This window comes from Schistocerca gregaria, chromosome 3 (assembly GCF_023897955.1).
Source record: "Schistocerca gregaria isolate iqSchGreg1 chromosome 3, iqSchGreg1.2, whole genome shotgun sequence".
Taxonomy (NCBI): domain Eukaryota; kingdom Metazoa; phylum Arthropoda; class Insecta; order Orthoptera; family Acrididae; genus Schistocerca; species Schistocerca gregaria.
Genome location: NC_064922.1, coordinates 834,880,527 through 834,901,964, shown reverse-complemented (window position 1 = coordinate 834,901,964; position 21,438 = coordinate 834,880,527).

Genomic DNA, 21,438 nt, shown 5'->3' with positions numbered 1-21,438 from the left:
ACATCACCACCTTCTGTGCTTTCGTCTCTTGAGAAAGAATGAGTTGTCATTCCGCTACAGATATTCAGAGACGTCCTTGAAAGGGGGCACTGTTCAAGCCGTCATAAAGGAGAAGGGTGGACACAACCCATATAAATGTCCGCTAATATGTTTTCAGTTACTACTGGTCAGGTAGTGCAGACTATCGTCTATTGTATATCCGTGGTAGAGTTTAACACTTTTTACCATTCGTGATTAGTTGCAAAATGCAAATGCACTTGCAGACATACGTATCAAAAATGGTGGAGCACAGTGTTGGGCCCGGAAAGCTGAACGTATTTATCGAAAGAAGTTCTGAAAAGGGCGCAACAGTGATTTCGCTAGGGTTCTCGGCAAAGTATTGTTCGTAGAATAGATTTTGCGGTTGTGGTAAGTTCCTATGGGACCAAACTGCTGAGGCCATTGTGTAAAGAGGCTGTTTAGGTTTTTATGTTGGTAACGCCACGTAGCACTCTGTATGAAAATCACTGGCTGTGCTGTGTGTGGTCTGTAGCTGGTTGGCATTGTTGAAATATTCTCTATTGTAGTGTTGGGCAGTTGACTGTTAGCAGCGCGTAGCGATGCGCAGTTTGAGGTGAGCCGCCAGCAGTGGTGTAGACAGTGAAACAATTAGTGAACAGGGAAGCATTATCGATCGGTCGGCAACAGCTCGCCTCAGGAATCCGAAATGACAGGACACAATCTTGCAAATACTGTAGATTCAGGTTTGGCGTCCTCACCGTTTTCTCAAATAAGTCAAGACACATTTTCTGCTTTCAAAATGAGAATATTGCACTGCCGAATAGCACTGAGGAACATGTTTCAGACACCAGCGCATTGTTATTACAATTAATGCAACAAATGCGACAAAAGCCTCGAAAGTTAGACACAATGGAACAAAATCTTCAAAAGTCGTAATACATATATATATCAGTTCACGACAATCCAGTCTTACAGATTTACTCTGTGATGGACACACGCCCAGATCATCCGCTCTCAAAACTCCGCCATCTCACTCCCAACATCCACCACTGCTGGCGGCTCACCTCCAACTGCGCAACGCTACGCGATGTTAAAGCCAACTGCCGAACACTACAATAGAGAATATTTCAACAATGCCAACCAGCCACAGACCGCACACAGCACAGCCAGTGATTTTCATACAGAGTGCAACGTGGCGTTACCAACATAAAAACCTAAACAGCCTACTTACAATTGGTCCCTACGCTTACACACTACTTAATCTAACTTAAACTAACTTACGCTAAGGAAAAACCGCACAATCATCCCCGAGGGAGGACTCGAACCTCCGACTGGAGGAGCCGCACGAACCGTGACAAGGACGCCTCAGACCTTGCGGCTAACCCGCGCTTTTAATTTTGCGGAAGTAGAGCTGGGCAGTGTTGGGGAGTATTCATCAATATACACCTACCAGCTTTCACATGAAATGGATATTTCAAAGAGTTTTGGTGGAGCAACGATTACATCGTAACTCCAAACAATTTGTGCAAATTACGAGGCAATATTGAAGAATAAGAGGCGATGATTAGGCTTGAGACTGACCAAGGACCAAGCAATTTATTTGAATGTACAGAAACTTCTAATTATTGATGTACAAGGCGGGGAGGAATTAGAGAAGATATCAATTGGAAAATGCGGAGGTATTCTTACCAAAACCAGGAGCTATTAAGAACTTCCTGAACAAATTTAGAGTAAACGAACACCAGAAACTTTTGGGCCACCACATTCCATTCCTCTCGCCGACAGCCGTAAAGTTTGTCTCGAGATAAACAAAATTTTAGACGATGGGGTAGTAGAACCAGCTGTATCAACTTACAACAACCTCTTAGAGGTGGCTGATAAGAAAGATGCGTCATTTGGCCATGTGTTAAATTCACAACAAATTAACATTGTGATCACACTGGAGGCCAACAACCACGAGAAATTCGAGATGCTGTTAAAGAAGTTCCTTTTCATCAATAGACCTTAAATCAAGTTGTTTGCAGGTAGAATTACATCCAACTTGTGGAATATACTAGTATATATCTTTTCTGGCTTTGGGTAGGTCCACCTTTTTCAGAGGCTTCGCATTTGGTTTAAATATCCTGTAAGCAGCTTTTATTCGTGGAATAGACAGCATTCTCAACGATTCATTGGAACATCGTGTTACAAGTTACGTGGAAGATTGGTAGAACACAGAAAATTCTTGGGAAGACCATAATAAAGTTACAAATGTGGTGCTCAGTACTTTAAAGAATCACAGCGTGTTATTTTGGAACAACAAATGTCCAGTTCTAAAGTCATATTTTAACAGCAGGAGGTACATCACAAAGCGTAGACGAAAATGAGGCAGTCACACAGTTTGTGACACCAAGAACCATGAAATGGGTAAGAGGATTTCTTGGTGCCATAAATTTCTGTAACATATTTGTGAATATAAACACATTGGCGTCATGTCAACTCTGCGATCTTACTGGAAAGAAAGCACCATGGGTGTGGGGTGAAGCACCAGAACTAGGCTTTCAGGCATTAAAAACGGCATTGGTGACAGCAACAATACTGTCACGGCCTGATCAATCAAACGATTTTTGAGTGGCTACAGACAGCACGAAGACGGGCCTGGGTATAAATATCTTTCAGTAATTTGTGATACATGGGAAACATGCGCACAAAACTATAGCATTTTGTAGTCAAGTTTTGATGAAATTGAAAAGGAATTACTCATAATGAAACAGGATGCGCTGGCACTGGTATGGGTATTCAGGACATTTTAGTTGGATCGTTGGTTGGGTGCAAGAGCAGAATACACATATACAGGCCACAAGGCACTCAAATTCCCGTTGACGGCTAAACTGACTCAAGGAATGCCACCAGGGTGAGTTTCGCACGTACAAGAATTTGCACCAAGTGCAACAAACATTGTCGCTGAGAGTTGTCACATTTACTAGTTGTATAAATGGAGGACCTAAATGAAGATCTAGAAGAAAGCCATTTTTGCTTGTTCTGCCTCAGAAAAGTAGCATTTGAGAATTACATCACCACTTTCATGAAATATGTCAGTAAAGGGCAGAGTATGGATCAAGAACAAATGGAAGGAGAAGAGTCAGGCAGTCATTAGCCAGTACTACCTAATGAGGAGCGGTAGCTTATTCTCTTGGAGAAATGTTAGCGATTTACATTGGCTTCTATATGTCTCAAAAGAGTTGATTAAAAGATCATGTGGCATACACATTTAAGCTACCCTAATTTCAGGCCAAAGAAGTGTTTTGTCAAATGAAAAACTCTGTATCACTTCAAGAAGTTGGAGAAGAGAATGAGAAACATTTTATAAATAGGCAAAGCTTGCGAAAAAGTGAAACCTTCAACGCATTCAACACAAGCACCTCTCTATCTAAATGTGCCTAAGAAATTAAATCAGATTTTGGCGACAGATTTAATGGCCCCACAACTTAGAATACAATGTGGTTTCTATTGCATAATGATTATTGGAGACCTTTCATTCAAGTATGATAGTGTTGAAGGTGTTATGTAAGGACTTCCTGACGCAAGTAGGACGGGCTTATTTCCGATAGCAGTCAACAGTTCCGGTCACAGTGATGGCAAGCAAAACTGGTGAAATGAAGAATTGAAACTATTTACACTTTGGTTTACCAGTCAGCTATGAGCCCCCCAGAACATATTATGAAGCAGATAAGTACCCTTTGCAGAATATATTGTGCTGCATAGCGTACTGCGAGGGATATATTTTTAGAGAATTTTCAGAACGTGATGAACGAAACTCCACACAGAACCACGATGTTGCCGAGCATCACTGCCTTAAACATTCATCAGCCGCCAGATTAGACAAGAGAGATTTTCTGCCATGGATGCTACAACGGAATGAGAGAGTAGTAGACCAGGCGTTGCTTAATAATAAAATAACAACTAGAAAAAGAAGGAAACATGCCAACAAGAAGGCTAAAATGAGACAACGTGATGTGGGCCAGAAAGTCCTCTTGAAACCTTATCGACTTTCCAAAAAACAGAAGAAATTAAGCAAAAAATTTTTATTCGTGTAGAATGCTCCGATCTGAATCCAAAGAATTGTGCATGCCAACATGGTAGAAGTAGAGACGACCAGGTTTGGGAACTCTGTTGGTATCATCACTTCAGCCTTATCAAACCCATCCTGGAATAGGAGATTAGTATAAAGATGTGGGACAAGAAGAAGAGGCAAATATGTACGTAAAATTAACTGTGTTTCCTATCATGCTGTGTACAAGTTTAAGTTGAGGTTCGGTTCTGATGTAAAGTTTAGATGGAACCGTAATACTGAGTGGAGTATGTTTAATGTGTACAATAGTGATTGTTTCTCTGTGCGAAATAAGAGGCATAGCGTCATAAAATGCATAGGAATAAGATCAAATAAAGGTACCATCTCTGGTACAGGTGATTAACAAGATTAAGAAAAGTAGTTAGAGAGGAAGAAGATACATGGTGGTTGCGACAGATGGACGATGGCGAAGAGCAGGGATTTCACAGGAACGTAAAAACCCTGGATTAATTGTATTCGTGTTGAGCAGATGCACCTCTTGACAGACTGATCGCTGCAGGCAGATGTTTACTGCTGCAGGAAGCATTGTGGTAATCGTATTTGTAAGATTTTCTTTGGTTGACCCTAGTTGCAAGAAGAGCTGCTGTTGTTTTCTGTGTTTTGTCAGGGAATATTACACATATAGTGTTTAGGGAATACGTAAAGAATGATAAACAAGTTTTCCTGTCTTACAAGGGTGACTGAATACTTAGAAAACACACGGCACATAACTTCGTGGATGATGTACAACAGTCAACAGCAGTATATTAATGAAAAATTCCATTGAATAGGAGGGAAATGTAATGGAGTATGTTAATCTTGTTTATTTACAGATTCAGCAGAAAGGGATAAAATAAAGATAGGATGACTATGGACATTAAAACTTTACGCCGAGAGAAAAAAGTGAGAGGCAATAACACAAATAAAGGGGAGTATATGAGAACATATGAGTATACTGCCGTGAAGGTAGGTAATGTGTAAATATCGAAGTTTGCTCTGAATGTCTGAAGTAAGATCAAATATGATATGGTAATTTGTTTTTATTTTTATTGTGTGTGTGTGTGTGTGTGTGTGTGTGTGTGTGTGTGTGTGTGTGTGTGTGTGTGTGTGTGTGTCAGATACTGTTCGTAGGAGGCGAATACATTGTGATAGGCACAACAGTGAGAGAAAATAGAACAACGAGAAAAGAATGAAGAAAAAAGGAAACAGAAACAAAAACGCACTGTAGCAGAGTTGAGCTCAACATTGGCGACAGTTACTTTCCTTTTCCATTACTGGAGGTGTTGGTACTAAAGAATGCATTGCAAGAGTGATGATAAGGATGCATTTACGAGTAACCAGAGCATTAAGGAAAGAAGGTGGTAGTGATATGTATCAGTTAAGAAAATAACCTGACTAAACACAAATCAGATGATAATTGCATACATATTATTGTCATAATAAAAATACTGGAATGAAATTTTCACTCTGCAGCGGAGTATGCGCTGATATGAAACTTCCTGGGAGATTAAAACTATGTGCTGGAACGAGACTCGAACTTTGGACCTTTGCCTTTTGCGGGCAAGTGCTCTACCACCTAAGCTGCCGAAGCACGATTCACGACCCGTCCTCACAACTTTATTTCCACCAGTACCTCGTCCCCTACCTTCCAAATTTCACAGAAGCTATCCTGTGAACATTGCAAAACTAGCACTCCTGGAAGAAAGGATATTGCGGAGACATGGCTTTGCCAAAGCCTGGGGGATGTTTCCAGAATGAAACATCCCCCAGGCTGTATTTTTGTTTTTGTTATAGTAATTAGTACTGTTTGATGTAAGATAAAATTAACAGCGTTGTGCACATTTTCAGCATTTCATGAAACCAGTACATTCATGTGATTCTATTTTGTCATCATAGTGTTACACATTATAACTTCTGACAATATTTGTCTATTAAACACCAATACTAGAGGTACATTTCATCAAATCTTGATTTCTATGATATATTTGTATGGAATTTCCAAATTATTGTGAGCAAAGTCTACTCGTCGATGTAAATAGTTGGTGTGAATGGAACTTATATTAAGCTTTTGCTGTGCCATTTAAAATGAAGATTAATCTGGGAACCATTCTTTGAATGAGGGCAGAGTAGGAAGCTAATATTGTAAATAAAATTTTATTCTTTACTCTTTAAATGAATGACTGTTTTGTCAAGCTGGGAATATTTCTGCCTTGCCTGTAATGTCTTATGTTGATGTTTGCTAATAAAGAAAATTATGCCATAATTAAAGTATTCAAACATCAGCTGATAGTCTTGAGCAATATGACCAGCTTTAATTTTGATTGACTTAGGTGGCTTCCCTGTGGATGATTTTGTGTTAACATTTGTGATTTGTGATTTTTTTTATGGTAAAGATTGCCTTTTGCCATCTAGCTTGTCTTTAGACAATGACATGCTGGACCATCTAGTTGAACAGGCTGATAAACCTGGGAGGCTGGAAGCATATAATTTAAATTTTTGTTAGTTTATGCACCACTATCATATCTGATTGTGACATCTCCCAAGAAAAGTTACTGAGCAACTGAAAGGTGATAAAAACCGTGAAGCTGTTTTGGCTGGTCACTTTCTGTTCAGTTTGATATGTAGATTTGATTTAAAGTAATTAAACTTACACAGATTATACAAACACATTTTTCGTATTGGATAAAGCAATAATAGTGACTGTTAAGGACCATTACATTTTCCTTTCTTTACTGTACTGCAATTTACCTAGTGAATTTCCTTTGGGATATGAGAATCAGGGAGAAATGCAAGAGAACAGAAGCCCACAGCTAAAGAACCAGGTGTTCTGTGAACTGGCGAGAGTAAGTCAAGCAAAAGCAGTGGGAGTCACATGCATTGTCCATAGGGATATAAAGGATTTGACGTGTGAGCAGTGACGCCCATAGTCCACAGCCAGTCAGTTTCGGACAATATGAGTCAAGATGGAAAAATATAGTAAAAAGGCGAGGTCTAGTTGAGGAACAGTGCTTTTACAGCCTGTCTCCTGTTAGAGAAAGGTCTATTGATAGCTTACGGTCTGCAGCAATGAATTTCATCAAAGCAGCAGACAGCAGTGAGAACTGAATCAAAAAAGAACGTACTGAAATACAGCCGTCTCTTGGGCTGTTCTGAAATACGTCAAAACATGGATCTAGAGAATTGTAGGTTGCACATGGCTGACCGACTCTCACCAGTGAAAGAATTTATTTTTTTTCTTAATTATTTCCCCACAGCCAGAGAAAACCGTGCAAAAAACTAAAAATGATCACTGATTGATGGATGTAGTGTGACGTAGCATTTGAGTTGACTTTTTTCAAACCTGAGGGGAAGGAAACGAGCTGATTGGATTTAACCTTGTATTTGCGTCTGATAGCAGATTTTTTAACAACAAAATAATGACTACATTGGATGAGAAAATGTAACTGTTTAAGGATTGGTCGACGAAATTGTCTCTGTGTGAAGAGCAGTGAGGGTTCGGTCTAACTTTTAAAACGAGGCTATTAGTCACTGAACATCCACTCTGGCTTCTGGCTCTTGGTAGCACAACTTCAACTTTTACTTCGGAAACGAGGATCCTCAGACCTGCGAGGCAGCTCTCTTCGACAGTGGAGTGTGGCGGAATCCAATGCCAAAATTCACAGCAGCACATTACTAGCTGCACATTTGATGGCAGCTGGTCACTATCAGCGGTCTGCTCATGTTCCACTGACGAGAATGGTGACAGTACCTTGCAGCACCGGCATGTTAGGGATGTGGAACTTTGGGATCCAGCATCATTTATGGTTCAGCCTTCCAATGTTTGACCGTATAGCCACAGTTGCGCAGATAACTTCAGCTTCTCTTTCAAGTCACACAGTCTCTGTTACTGATGATTAGACAGACTGCGGTAAACTCATTAGGAAAGTGAGATGATGTTCAACATACCCCCTCTGCCAACAATCAACATGCCCAACCATTAACTACATTATCTCAATTTCATTCTTTGTCCAAGATTAATTGTGCATCAAGCACTTTAATGTCCTGCTATTTCATATTTTGTCCATATAAACTTTTGGAATAAATTCAGAGTCACACAAATCATGATACTGCTTACAGTAGATAGCAAACTTTCCATCATGGTCAATGGTTTTGCGTAAAATAACTGAACAGCCCACCTGAAGTCCTACTGACAGGGCCGAAAATTTCTAAAGCAATGATTCAATCCGTTGGGCTTATGTAATTCAGCAGTGATTCTTAAGGGTGAATCTGTCTCGCAGTTAATTCTGACAGAAATTGTTGCAAAACTACAGGGTCTGACATTTTTGCTTCCAGTTGCGCATTTATTTTTGGTAAGTGATACATAATTTTTTACAATTAGTGTCTTTATTTAACACGTCAGTAGAAACATTGATCTCAGTCTCGATAACAGAAAATATTTAACTGACGATTAACTACGCCATGCTTATTTCTGTTTTTGTAGAAGCTCAAACCACGGGTCCATGTTGCCCACATTGCTTGCTTACGGTATGCTACCTGCTGACCAGAGGCCAAGTTACTGTTGGGGAGTAGTAGATGGCTTTCTCTAATCTTTTCAGCTATAGCTTCCTCTCTGTAGTGCCTGAAATTTCATCATTCGCCACATGATCATTAAGTGTCAGTTCACAAGTCTACCGAGTCGTTGTTATGCTTCGTACGTTGCGGACCAATATTCTGCACAATGGAAGGTCACTGAGCGGATTGGAGAGTGGTATATTTTCGAGTACAGTCGGTCTGGCATTTTCTTGTCACAAAGCACACCAGTAACTGTCCACCGTGTATTGGTAGTGCGTTTTTTTTTTCATTTTGAGAGAAAGTGAGCCATTGGTACCTAATTTTCGGCCAAGGTGCCTGAAGATATTCTTTCACACACCTATGCCGTCCACCTTGAGAGTATCCTCATTGTTTGCAGCTGTTGCAATATTTGTAGTCTTTTTTAAAATAATTAAACGTGTTCTGGACTGTTCAAGGGGGTTCTTCCACGCCTCGACTTGTTCTAGATGGTCATTCTCGTTTTCGGTAACTTATAGAACATAACAAGCGTGTGGTAATGTGCAAGGTGTTAATTTCTTTAGAGGCCTGGTGACCGTGTCTGTTATAGTGATGAAGAGAAGGGGAGAAAGAGTAGATCCCCGGTGGACACCCATAGATACTGGGAAGCCACGTTATATCCCAGCAGTAGGGTATACTAGACTTTCAGGATTGTTGTGGGAGAATGGAATGACTACATCCGTCCTTGTGACTTTAGTTGTTTAGTAGCTACCAGTTTCTGGGCTTCAGTGAGCCATCTTCAGGCCGTAGTTGATGCTGAAGGGGTTGACACGATCCCTATGTATACCACATCAATGGCCAACAAAACTGGTTCCGCAGACTATCTGAAAACTTCGTCAACACTGCAACCAACTGCCAAAAGGCATAAGGATGTCTGCAGCCGCTTCATTTTCTCACAATAATAAACGACCGTCGTCCCCAGGACACCTGTTAAACTGATGTACATTAAAAAAAATTCAGTATTATGGTAGAGCAGCCGATCTCAGTCAACTAGTTTTTGGGTACTTCATGCTTACTGAGGAGAAACCATATGAGGCCACGTGGGACTCACCCGAAAGCCTTTTCCAGGTTCAGAAAAGTGAAGGGAAGATGCTAAGACCTCACGGCGTTTTTGAATGAGCAAGCCAACTACATAGATAGTAAAAGTGGTTGCACAAACTTGCTATCTGTGCAACTGGCTTACTTATCGAGGAAACAGTGATTCGGAAAAAGGTTAACAGAATCGCATATTAATCATTTAATATAATTAATTTAATATTATGTAATATAATTAATAAATACACAGGATGAAGAGCAAATGCCGTGCTTGGTGGTCGGCATGGTATTCCTCATCATAGTTGAAGACAAAATTGTATCTAGCAAAATTTAGTCCTGCCAGTAGGTTTAATAGAAATTTGATTTAAAAAACGAGGCTCTGGCAACGCTGTATTTGCGCGCAGCGTGGCTAGGAACAGGTGACGCGAACCCGGCCCTGTGCCGGAGTTGCCCCATCAGCTCGGTGAGTCCGTCCGCTGTTAGCAGCGGTGGGGCAAGGTCGCCGTGCCCGTGTACCCCTGTCAGCGCACCGCGCGCGCGCCAGTGTTTACTGTTTACCTTCCGCTGCGACGAGTGTCACGCGTCCGTGTCTCGGTAGTGCCATGGCGCACTCGTACCGCAAGTCCACAATTAAGATCACATTTCAAGCGGACTACGCAAGACCTCGAGCACTTGACATTGAACGTTTCATCCGGGAAGAACTTCATATTGCACCTCAAGACACCATTGGGATCCACTTTTCGATAACACAAAGTGTCGTCTACATAAAACTGATCAATGAAAAGGCGTGCACTGATGTTGTGTGCCGACACACTCATGGACTTAAATTTAAGCATTCTGATGGTTGAAAGGTCTCTGTTAGATTCCTTTCATGTTAATTTCTTAAATCTGTTGTCATTTACGGCATAAATTCCTCTTCTAAATTTACTGTGGCGTTTCTGACTATCTGCGAGGAGACTGAGTACTGGAACGTGATACTTTTACACATAAACAAGAACGATCTCTCACACTACTACACTTTAAAACACAGTTTATATGCAATTCATGTCACACAGTCTCATACGGAACCTACATCCGCTTTCTTTCATGTACTGTATATGATAAGATACTGTCATCCCCCTTCCCTTCTGTGTGAGAGGATGAATGAGCAAATGTATTTCTAGTTGCATGCTTGAGGGTAGCAGACAAGCCTGTCTGCTAGAGAACAGTAGGACCAACGTCGGAACAGGTAGCTATGCTTTCTAAAAGCAAAGAGGTTTCTATCTTTAGTATGGTTCTGTCCGCCCATTGTCATGTCGGTATAGGAAGCTGCCCCTCTGGTCACTTCCGTTTTGTATACGGAAGCACCCTTGGTAGGAGCGCAGGTCAGTCTGTCCGCGGCGAGCGTCTGAAGTGGTAAGATCTCCGGCTAAGCGCGTGTCTGCTAAGTCCGCAGGACAATGGATTTCTTAAGTTCAGCCTAACTGAAAATTTAATCAACTTTATTTCATGTTTAGCTCTAAAATATCTAATGTTATCTTAAGTTGCAACGCAGTGTATTTCGAGTGCGAACTTCAGATTATTTTACAGTAGTTGCTTTGTCACTAGTTTGTGAGTAAAGTGGAACCACGTGTTGATCAGTAACTCTAACTAAGATCATCAATCTTATGTTCTACTCACGTGGGGTGTACTTCGTGAGACCAGTACCACGTGCTTATACAATTATTTGACCCATCAGGTTAATAGTAAGACGATAGTAACCAGTTCGAGGTTTTTCTTTTGTAAATTGCTTTTCGATCTAATTTATTTTAATTATCAAAATTATTGTGGCATTACACTCTTTGTGTAAAGCAAGTTAACCACGTGAAGCATGTGGTGTAATCATCAAAGTAGCTCTCAGCTATTCTTTTCGGGAAGATTTCACAGAGAGTTAGTATGAATTTAGTATACCAAGGTGTGGTAATTACATGACGGACAGGATTGCGCTACGAACGTTACTTCTTTGGGTGAAAATTGAATTGTGGTTAATTTCCTCTTTCATATGTTTCAATGTTCTTCGTGTGTTATTTTATGAATGTAGTGTTGTATGCAGTCTCCCAATCTTGGCTCCCTATTTGATGTGTTCCGTAAGATTACAAACTCACATTTTCACAATCCAAAATAAGGCACCAGCTTAGTTATGACTCAAGTTTAATATGCTGAAATTTCAATGATCAATGTTAAAATAAATTTCCAAATATAAACTGATTTATTTATTTTTATTTAAATTCTCTTTTTTTATATATGTATCACCGGTTTTCGTATGGCTATTAAAAGATTATAATTAATGTTAGTCTGGTTGGAAATTTGGTAAGCTAGATTGGATACCTGGTGAAACAGTTGCTCAGTAATGCAACGTTAACTTCCTCAGATAGCTCACAGGTTTTAACCCTCTTTTATTGTCTATCAGCACCGCTTTCACATAACAAATTAAAGCGACAACATTACACATGGCGACCCTGTTCTGTGATTCCGCTAGACTCTGGAATCTCTGAAACGTTAGATTGCGAGCGTTGTATAATCTTAATTTTTTTCCCCCTGTAGCACTCAAACAACTTATGAGTTGTTTTGGAGCATACTTTCAATAGATTCACGGCGTTGTTGAGCGGCGTTGTGTTGTTTGTCTTGTTTTGTTTTCTATATTTGACTGTTTTATATGTGTGTGTGTTTTTTTTTTCTGTCTTGTAAATTGTTCTGTTTCGATCAAAGATATAAATTTGTTTTGAGTGTGAAAAAGTGCTTACTAGGTTGGGTACCTTTAGTGTGACTGTCGTGATTTTTGGGGGATACATTTATTCTGATTAGTGTGTTGCGTACCGGGTATAATAAATTGAACTAATGCTGAGACGTAGCCAAGCTAAAAGTAGGTAGTCCAACAACTTAAGCAACATGGACCAAGGGGATAATCTGATTTCGAATATTAACGCATCGGACGGTTCCGAAAATGCAATGGGAAATACTTCACAGGAAATGCAAAACAGAACGAACGGGCTCACATCAGAGCCAGAAATTAATTTGCCTCCAACTAACCAAATTGATTTGGCAGAACTCCTGAAAGCCTTATTGCAACAAAATAAAGAAAACGCAGAGAAATCTGAAAAATCGATCCGTGAGCTAGGCGAACAAATGACTCAAAAATCAGAAAAATCGATCCGTGAGCTAGGCGAACGAATGACAGAGAAATCTGAAAAATCGGTCCGTGAGCTAGGCGAACAAATGAAAGAGAAATCTGAAAAATCGATCCGGGAGCTAGGCGAGCAAATAGACGAAAAACTAATCCAGCAGACAAATAAAGTTGACAAGTCGATGCAGAGAGTGTCCGAGGATATCTCACAAAGAATAAACAATCTGGCAAGTGAAATAAAAAGTGATATCATGAAAGAATTAGGCCGTACATTTGAACAAATCGATGACCGTCTGCAAGCCTTAGAACAGGGCAAGCGGAGTCGCGATGCGGAATCGAAAGAGAGCGAAGAACAGCTACTTAGGAATTTCCAAGCGTTGAGAGAAGAATGCCAAAGAGAACACCAGCAGGTACTCTCGAGGGTCCACGAGGCGGAAACGAATTGTCCAGCGTCCGTTAGCAACACAGTAGCGGACAACAGTCAATCGATTCACGCACTCGAACAGCAAGTAGAACAATTGAAGCAGACAGGGGCGGAGGACAACAGACAAATACATGATAAGATTGCGGCATTAGCGGACATCGTAGGCATGAAGAAGGTGACGGAGAGCGATAACAATACTACAACGGTAGCGGTCGCAGAGACTGAAGAAGTGCGTTCGCTTCTTAGATTTCAGAAGGGACAGTTCGAAGTGAACAGGCGGCACAAAGTTGTAACAGGTGAATTACAAGAACGCGTGGCGCATCTGGAAAGCCGCATTGGGTGTGATTCCGAACTCGCCAATAGCATAAAAAATAGCCGTACGAACAGTGCAGAGAGGGACTCCGGCTACGAGGGAGATTTTGACGACAGGGAAGAACGTATTTTGAGGGACAGACATTAGAAAAATAGAAACATTCAAGGGTCTCGCCGGGAGGAAATGCGGGGATTTGATTTCAAACATTTCCTTACGGTGAGAAAGTTTGAGATATTTCGAAATTCTCAAAAAGGAATACATCCACGAGCATGGCTCGAGCAATTTGAATTCTGTCTTCCCCCTGACTGGGCAAGTTCACATATGATAGAATATATGTGTGGCTATTTAGAAGGCGAACCGGCGATTCGCATGAGGTCGGCAGCGCGTCACTGCAACTCCACTCGGGAGTTTCGACAAGCCTTTCTGTCCGTCTATTGGTCGGATGCGGCACAAGATAGGGTCAGTCATGGCATAATTATGCTGCCAAATTTGAACCAGTCTGGTTTCGGCAGCCCAGCACGCCTATTCGACCACATGCTGCAGGCAAATCAATTTCTATACGACCCATACGTGCCTGCGGAACTAATTAGGATATGCATCACCAAATTGCCGATGCACTTGCGCCACGTCATTCTTGCGGGACGATGCAAAGAGGACGTGGAAACGTTTAAGACCCTTCTCCAAGAGTAGGAATATAATACAGGAGAATTCCCACCTAATCAGACACAACGTTATTACGGGGCACAGCAGCGCGACCGCAGTCTTGGCCATAGTAATAATCAACGGCGTGACTGGTCGTCGCAACGCGAACGGAACAGTAATCGGGACCGGCCGCATAGAAACTGGGGTAACAGTCGCGAACACAGGTGGAACAACGGAAATGATCGAGGACGCGGACAAGATCGTGAGCGCAACAGGTACGGCAACCAGAATCGGTACTACGATGAACACGGTGGGAATAGGATTGTAGGAGGAACACCACATGCTTCACGTGATTAACTTGTTTTACACAAAGAGTGTAATGCCACAATAATTTTGATAATTAAAATAAATTAGATCGAAAAGCAATTTACAAAAGAAAAACCTCGAACTGGTTACTATCGTCTTACTATTAACCTGATGGGTCAAACAATTGTATAAGCACGTGGTACTGGTCTCACCAAGTACACCCCACGTGGATTGAACATAAAGAAAAGTTGCTATATTGAAAAATATTGTTAAGGCGAGACGTTATAATCTCACGCACATTCGCATTTAAGATTGATGATCTTAGTTAGAGTTACTGATCAACACGTGGTTCCACTTTACTCACAAACTAGTGACAAAGCAACTACTGTAAAATAATCTGAAGTTCGCACTCGAAATACACTGCGTTGCAACTTAAGATAACATTAGATTTTTAGAGCTAAACCTGAAATAAAGTTGATTAAATTTTCAGTTAGGCTGAACTTAAGAAATCCATTGTCCTGCGGACTTAACAGACACGCGCTTAGCCGGAGATCTTACCACTTCAGACGCTCGCCGCGGACAGACTGACCTGCGCTCCTACCAAGGGTGCTTCCGTATACAAAACGGAAGTGACCAGAGGGGCAGCTTCCTATACCGACATGACAAGGGGCGGACAGAACCATACTAAGGATAGAAACCTCTTTGCTTTTAGAAAGCATAGCTACCTGTTCCGACGTTGGTCCTACTGTTCTCTAGCAGACAGGCTTGTCTGCTACCCTCAAGCATGCAACTAGAAATACATTTGCTCATTCATCCTCTCACACAGAAGGGAAGGGGGATGACAGTATCTTATCATATACAGTACATAAAAGAAAGCGGATGTAGGTTCCGTATGAGACTGTGTGACATGAATTGCATATAAACTGTGTTTTAAAGTGTAGTAGTGTGAGAGATCGTTCTTGTTTATGTGTAAAAGTATCACGTTCCAGTACTCAGTCTCCTCGCAGATAGTCAGAAACGCCACAGTAAATTTAGAAGAGGAATTTATGCCGTAAATGACAACAGATTTAAGAAATTAACATGAAAGGAATCTAACAGAGACCTTTCATGGTCATATAGGATCTGTCGCGATCGACCACGCTGGATTAGGCCTTCGCACTCTGAGGGTCTTCGAGCTGTCATTCGAAGTCACCCCAGATGTTGTGATGACAGCTTTCAAAACGTACGTGCTAAGCCACTTGGCTGAAAAATGGCAAACATTTGAGACGTACCCCGTCTTAAATAGAGTGCGACAAATTAAGACTGAATTGACGAAGCATGTGCCATCCTATTTAGTAATTGGCGGCTGCAGAGCCATTGTCATGTACGACGGACAACCGCGTACTTGCGCCGGCTGTGGCCAGGAAGGACATGTCCGATCGGCCTGCATTCAACGCCGACTGACTCAGACACCGGTTGATGAAGTTCCATCCCCGGCGACACCTACTTTACTCCCCGTCACGTATGCAGCGGCTGCAACCGCAACAGCTGTTCCTGCCCAGGATCGTAACACCATATATCAGTCAGTGGTCGATGACAGTGTGGCGGACAGCATATCCCCTTCTACGACGTCATCGGCAGACTTGCCTCAAGACGGTGATTAATTGTGCCACCAAGACGAGCCTAAAGAGGAGATGGAAGTAGAAAATGAAATTGTCCCGACCTCTGCCTTCCTACCAATGGAGACCGCATCAGATGATTGTCGCCCGCACTCTGACACAGAACAACATGTCCGGAAACAACGGCCCCCTCGAAAACGCAAGAAACGGCGCCATACGCCATACGATGATTGCCTGCTTCGGATGTGTGACCCAGACGAATATCCGGCGTCGGACGACACTCAGGACTCTACCACCACAACTCACCCTTCCCATGACGATGCTACGGCGGATACAATTTCTGAGCCTCGGTCTGACAACATCACTTCTGCTACTGAACATGCGCGCAAGCACTCTACCGACAGCACTAATCAACAGTTACCAATTGCTGTATCTGATTCTTGGGCGGATGATGTCGAGGATGAGCCACAGCACCAGGAGGATGCTGAAGGAAGAGATGCTCCCTCGGCTGTACCCAGTACCAACCAACCAAAGTGACTACGGCTGTATCGTCAGCCTCTGTGGGGCCGCCCCTGCCTCCCACACCTAGCCTCCTAAACAACTCAGTTGCCGACCTGGCTAACCAAACATACCGTCTAGCGACGATTAACATCAACAACATACGTGCCCGACATAAACTAGCGATGCTACAGGATCTACTCAACGCAGCAGACATCGACATTGCACTCCTTCAAGGGGTGTATGTCACAGACTTCAAGGGACCCTATGGCTACAAGACTTGGGTCTCACATGCGTCTGCCAATGGCAGTGGTGTGGCGATGCTCCTCCGCGAAGGTATATCCGTAGAAGACGTCGAGTATCTCCTTGGCGCCAGAGGCGTGGCTCTTACTATCCAAGGAGTCAAACTTATTAACATCTATGCACCGTCAGGATCTGGTGGGCGTCGCGAACGATTCACCTTTTTCGCTCGTACAATCACGCCCCTCTTTATGGGCCGGTCAGGACGCCTTGATAATGGAAGGGGACTTCAACTGTAGCCAACCACCTAAGGATCAGTTACCACATCATTCTCCCTGCGCAGAACGTACGACAATTATAAATAATCTTCAATTGGTGGACTCGTGGGAACATGTTTGTGGCGATCGGTCCGGATTTACTCACTACACCAGCCATTCCCCCAGCCGCATCGACCGGATTTACATCTCGCTGTGGGGACAAGTGCTGCCGAAGCTTGGCCCACAGCTTTTTCTGACCACGAGGCCTACATCTGCGCTATTACCCTCGGCCGCCAGAAGGTATGGCACAGCCGTGGTCCTTGGAAGTTGAACGTCGCCCACCTAGCTTCTCAGGAATGCCGCCGCCTTATAGAGAACACGTGGGACTCTTGCAGCCGCCGGCTTGGCACCTACCGGTCTACACTGTCGTGATGGTTACTCTGCGCCAATCCAGCCCTCCGGAAGACCTTGATAGGCTACGGCCGAGATGTTGCAGCATGGAAGAGACATACCATGGACTTTTACTACAGCATCTTAAAGGAATGTACAACACTTCCGTACTCACCTGCACGGCAGGTGACGGTGAACCGTGCCAAGGCACAGATCATCAGTTAACACGTTGCCACGTTGAGGGTGCGATCGTCAGAGCGCGCACTCACGACAGAGTGGCCCAGGAGGAACCGTCCATGTACCACGTCATTGCAGAACGACGACGCCGACGCAGGACACTGATCCAAGATATCACGACGGAAGACGGACGACGCCTTGATACCCAGCGCGACATAGGAAACGCCCTTCGAGCTCACTACACTAGGCTGTACTCGCAACATCGAAATCCCCCAGAGGTGATCGCCGAAGTCTCTCAACTCACTTATGGCAAGATCTCTCCGACAGCGGAGGCGGATTTGACTGCAGATGTAACGGAAGAGGAAATCATTGAAGCAATACAGGCGGGGGCTGCTAATAAGTCCCCGGGACCTGATGGCTTTCCTCTGCAATTTTACCGGACATATTAACAATTGCTGGCACCAGCATGAACTGATATTTGCCGCGATCTTATGTCTCCCACAACGCAGATACCTGGGGCCTTCCTAGAAGGACTGGTTGTGCCCATCCACAAACCAAGAGGCGGATCCAGGATCAGTGACTATCGGCCCGTGACCTTACTCAACAGTGACTTAAACCTTTTCACCCGGCTTCTGGCGGCACGCCTAAAGCGACAAGTACGATGTGTTGGGTCGCAGGACCAGGCGTCGTTAGGCGGTGACCATAATACAATCCTGGAAATTGAAATAAGAACAGCGTGAATTCATTGTCCCAGGAAGGGGAAACTTTATTGACACATTCCTGGGGTCAGATACATCACATGATCACACTGACAGAACCACAGGCACATAGACACAGGCAACAGAGCATGCACAATGTCGGCTCTAGTACAGTGTATATCCACCTTTCGCAGCAATGCAGGCTGCTATTCTCCCATGGAGACCATCGTAGAGATGCTGGATGTAGTCCTGTGGAACGGCTTGCCATGCCATTTCCACCTGCCGCCTCAGTTGGACCAGCGTTCGTGCTGGACGTACAGACCGCGTGAGACGACGCTTCATCCAGTCCCAAACATGCTCAATGGAGGACAGATCCGGAGATCTTGCTGGCGAGGGTAGTTGACTTACACCTTCTAGAGCACGTTGGGTGGCACGGGATACATGCGGACGTGCATTGTCCTGTTGGAACAGCAAGTTCCCTTGCCGGTCTAGGAATGGTAGAACGATGGGTTCGATGACGGTTTGGATGTACCGTGCACTATTCAGTGTCCCCTCGACGATCACCAGAGGTGTACGGCCAGTGTAGGAGATCGCTCCCCACACCATGATGCCGGGTGTTGGCCCTGTGTGCCTCGATCGTATGCAGTCCTGATTGTGGCGCTCACCTGCACGGCGCCAAACACGCATACGACCATCATTGGCACCAAGGTAGAAGCGACTCTCATCCTGAAGACGACACGTCTCCATTCGTCCCTCCATTCACGCCTGTCGCGACACCACTGGAGGCGGGCTGCACGATGTTGGGGCGTGAGCGGAAGACGGCCTAACGGTGTGCGGGACCGTAGCCCAGCTTCATGGAGACGGTTGCGAATGGTCCTCGCCGATACCCCGGGAGCAACAGTGTCCCTAATTTGCTGGGAAGTGGCGGTGCGGTCCCCTACGGCACTGCGTAGGATCCTACGGTCTTGGCGTGCATCCGTGCGTCGCTGCGGTCCGGTCCCAGGTCGACGGGCACGTGCACCTTCCGCCGACCACTGGCGACAACATCGATGTACTGTGGAGACCTCACGCCCCACGTGTTGAGCAATTCGGCGGTACGTCCACCCGGCCTCCCGCATGCCCACTATACGCTCTCGCTCGAAGTCCGTCAACTGCACATACGGTTCACGTCCACGCTGTCGCGGCATGCTACCAGTGTTAAAGACTGCGATGGAGCTCCGTCTGCCACGGCAAACTGGCTGACACTGACGGCGGCGGTGCACAAATGCTGCGCAGCTAGCTCCATTCGACGGCCAACACCGCTGTTCCTGGTGTGTCCGCTGTGCCGTGCGTGTGATCATTGCTTGTACAGCCGTCTCGCAGTGTCCGGAGCAAGTATGGTGGGTCTGACACACCGGTGTCAATGTGTTCTTTTTTCCATTGCCAGGAGTGTATTTGCATTGCATTGTGCCGATATAGAGATACGATCGTCCCCGCTAGCCAAAGCTCGCCAACTGCCAGGAGGTTTGGCCTCACTCGAATTTAGCCAGGCCTTTGACAGAGTCGACCACACATTTTTGATGGAGGTACTGCGACACATGGGGTATCCGAACGTCATAGTTGATGCGTCTCCTACGCGGCGCGACGTCCAAGTTGTTATATATAATGGCCGTCTCACGCCGCCGATACAGATCCAGCGATCGGTGCGACAAGGCTTCCCTTTTTCGGCGATATTGTACGCCCTCGTCTTGGAACCACTCCTCTGCGGGTCCGACAACGCCTGACTGCGATGCCCCTTGGTGGACACACTTTTTGCTGCATTGCCTATGTGGATGATCTGGTACTCCTTCTTCACAGTACTGACGATGTTCGTGCAGCACTGGCGTGGGTAGCGACCTACGGCGCGGCATCGGGGAGCCATCTCAATCTCCACAAATCACACGCCCTGTCTATAGGCAGAGGCCTGCCCGACGAGAGCGTCGCACTGCTACGAATCAGTGACACAATCCGTTGTCTTGGCATTGATTTCACATCGGACATGAAGCGTTCAACGGCCCTTAACTACAGGCGTTTATTGAATCAGATGAGAGCAGGAATAAGTGACCACCGTCTGAGACATCTAGACCTCCTGCAACGGACACGATTTGCTAACGTCTATTTGGCGTCACGTATCTCTCATTTTGCACAGATAGTCTCGCTACCACCTACCTTGTCTCACCGCATGTTGGTGGTTTTGGGATCCTTTGTTAATACGGGCATGTTATTTAAGATTCGTTTCGAATCCCTAACCCTCCCGAGGAGCAGAGGAGGTTTAGGCCTCTGTCATGCTCAGAACAGAGCGAAGGCCCTGTTTGTCAGCTGTCATCTGCAACTGTGGCGACGCAGTCCGACGTGCCTCACAAGTCTCTTACTGGAAGCCTTACGACCAATATCACTCGCACCCCCTGTGATGATATCGGACATCCCTGCACCTTTCTTCTACGTTAGCCAATTCTTCCTTGAATGAAGCTACATCCGCACCGCACTATTACCCACACTCCTGACAATAACGAGGGCGATATATGCTTCCATGCAAATGAATAGGACACCGAATGTGATTGAAAGCAAACACCGCACTACAAAGTGGCGCGCTGTGTGGCAGGCAGTGAATGCCACCACCCTTGATACTGACGTGCAATCTGCATGGTACGTAACTGTTAATGGGAAACAGATGTGCCAGTCCCGCCTACATCACATCCACCTCGCTGATTCCCCCTTGTGTGCCACATGCCAAGTGATTGACACGGATGAACATCGTTTCGAATGCGCGTTGGCAAAGGACGTATGGTATTTGGTGCGTCAGATATTGGCTTTTCTCACACGCACTACTCCCGACAGGATAACTAACCGATCACTTCTTTTCACCGATAAGATCTATTTCCCAAGAGCAAAAACGAACTCTGTGACGTGGATCAGCGGCCACGCTTTTCACTTCCTATTCGATAATGGCGAAAAGACAGTACTCGATTTTTGGTATTACCTCAACGAACGACATTGTGCGATCCGATCATCAAGAACCCTAA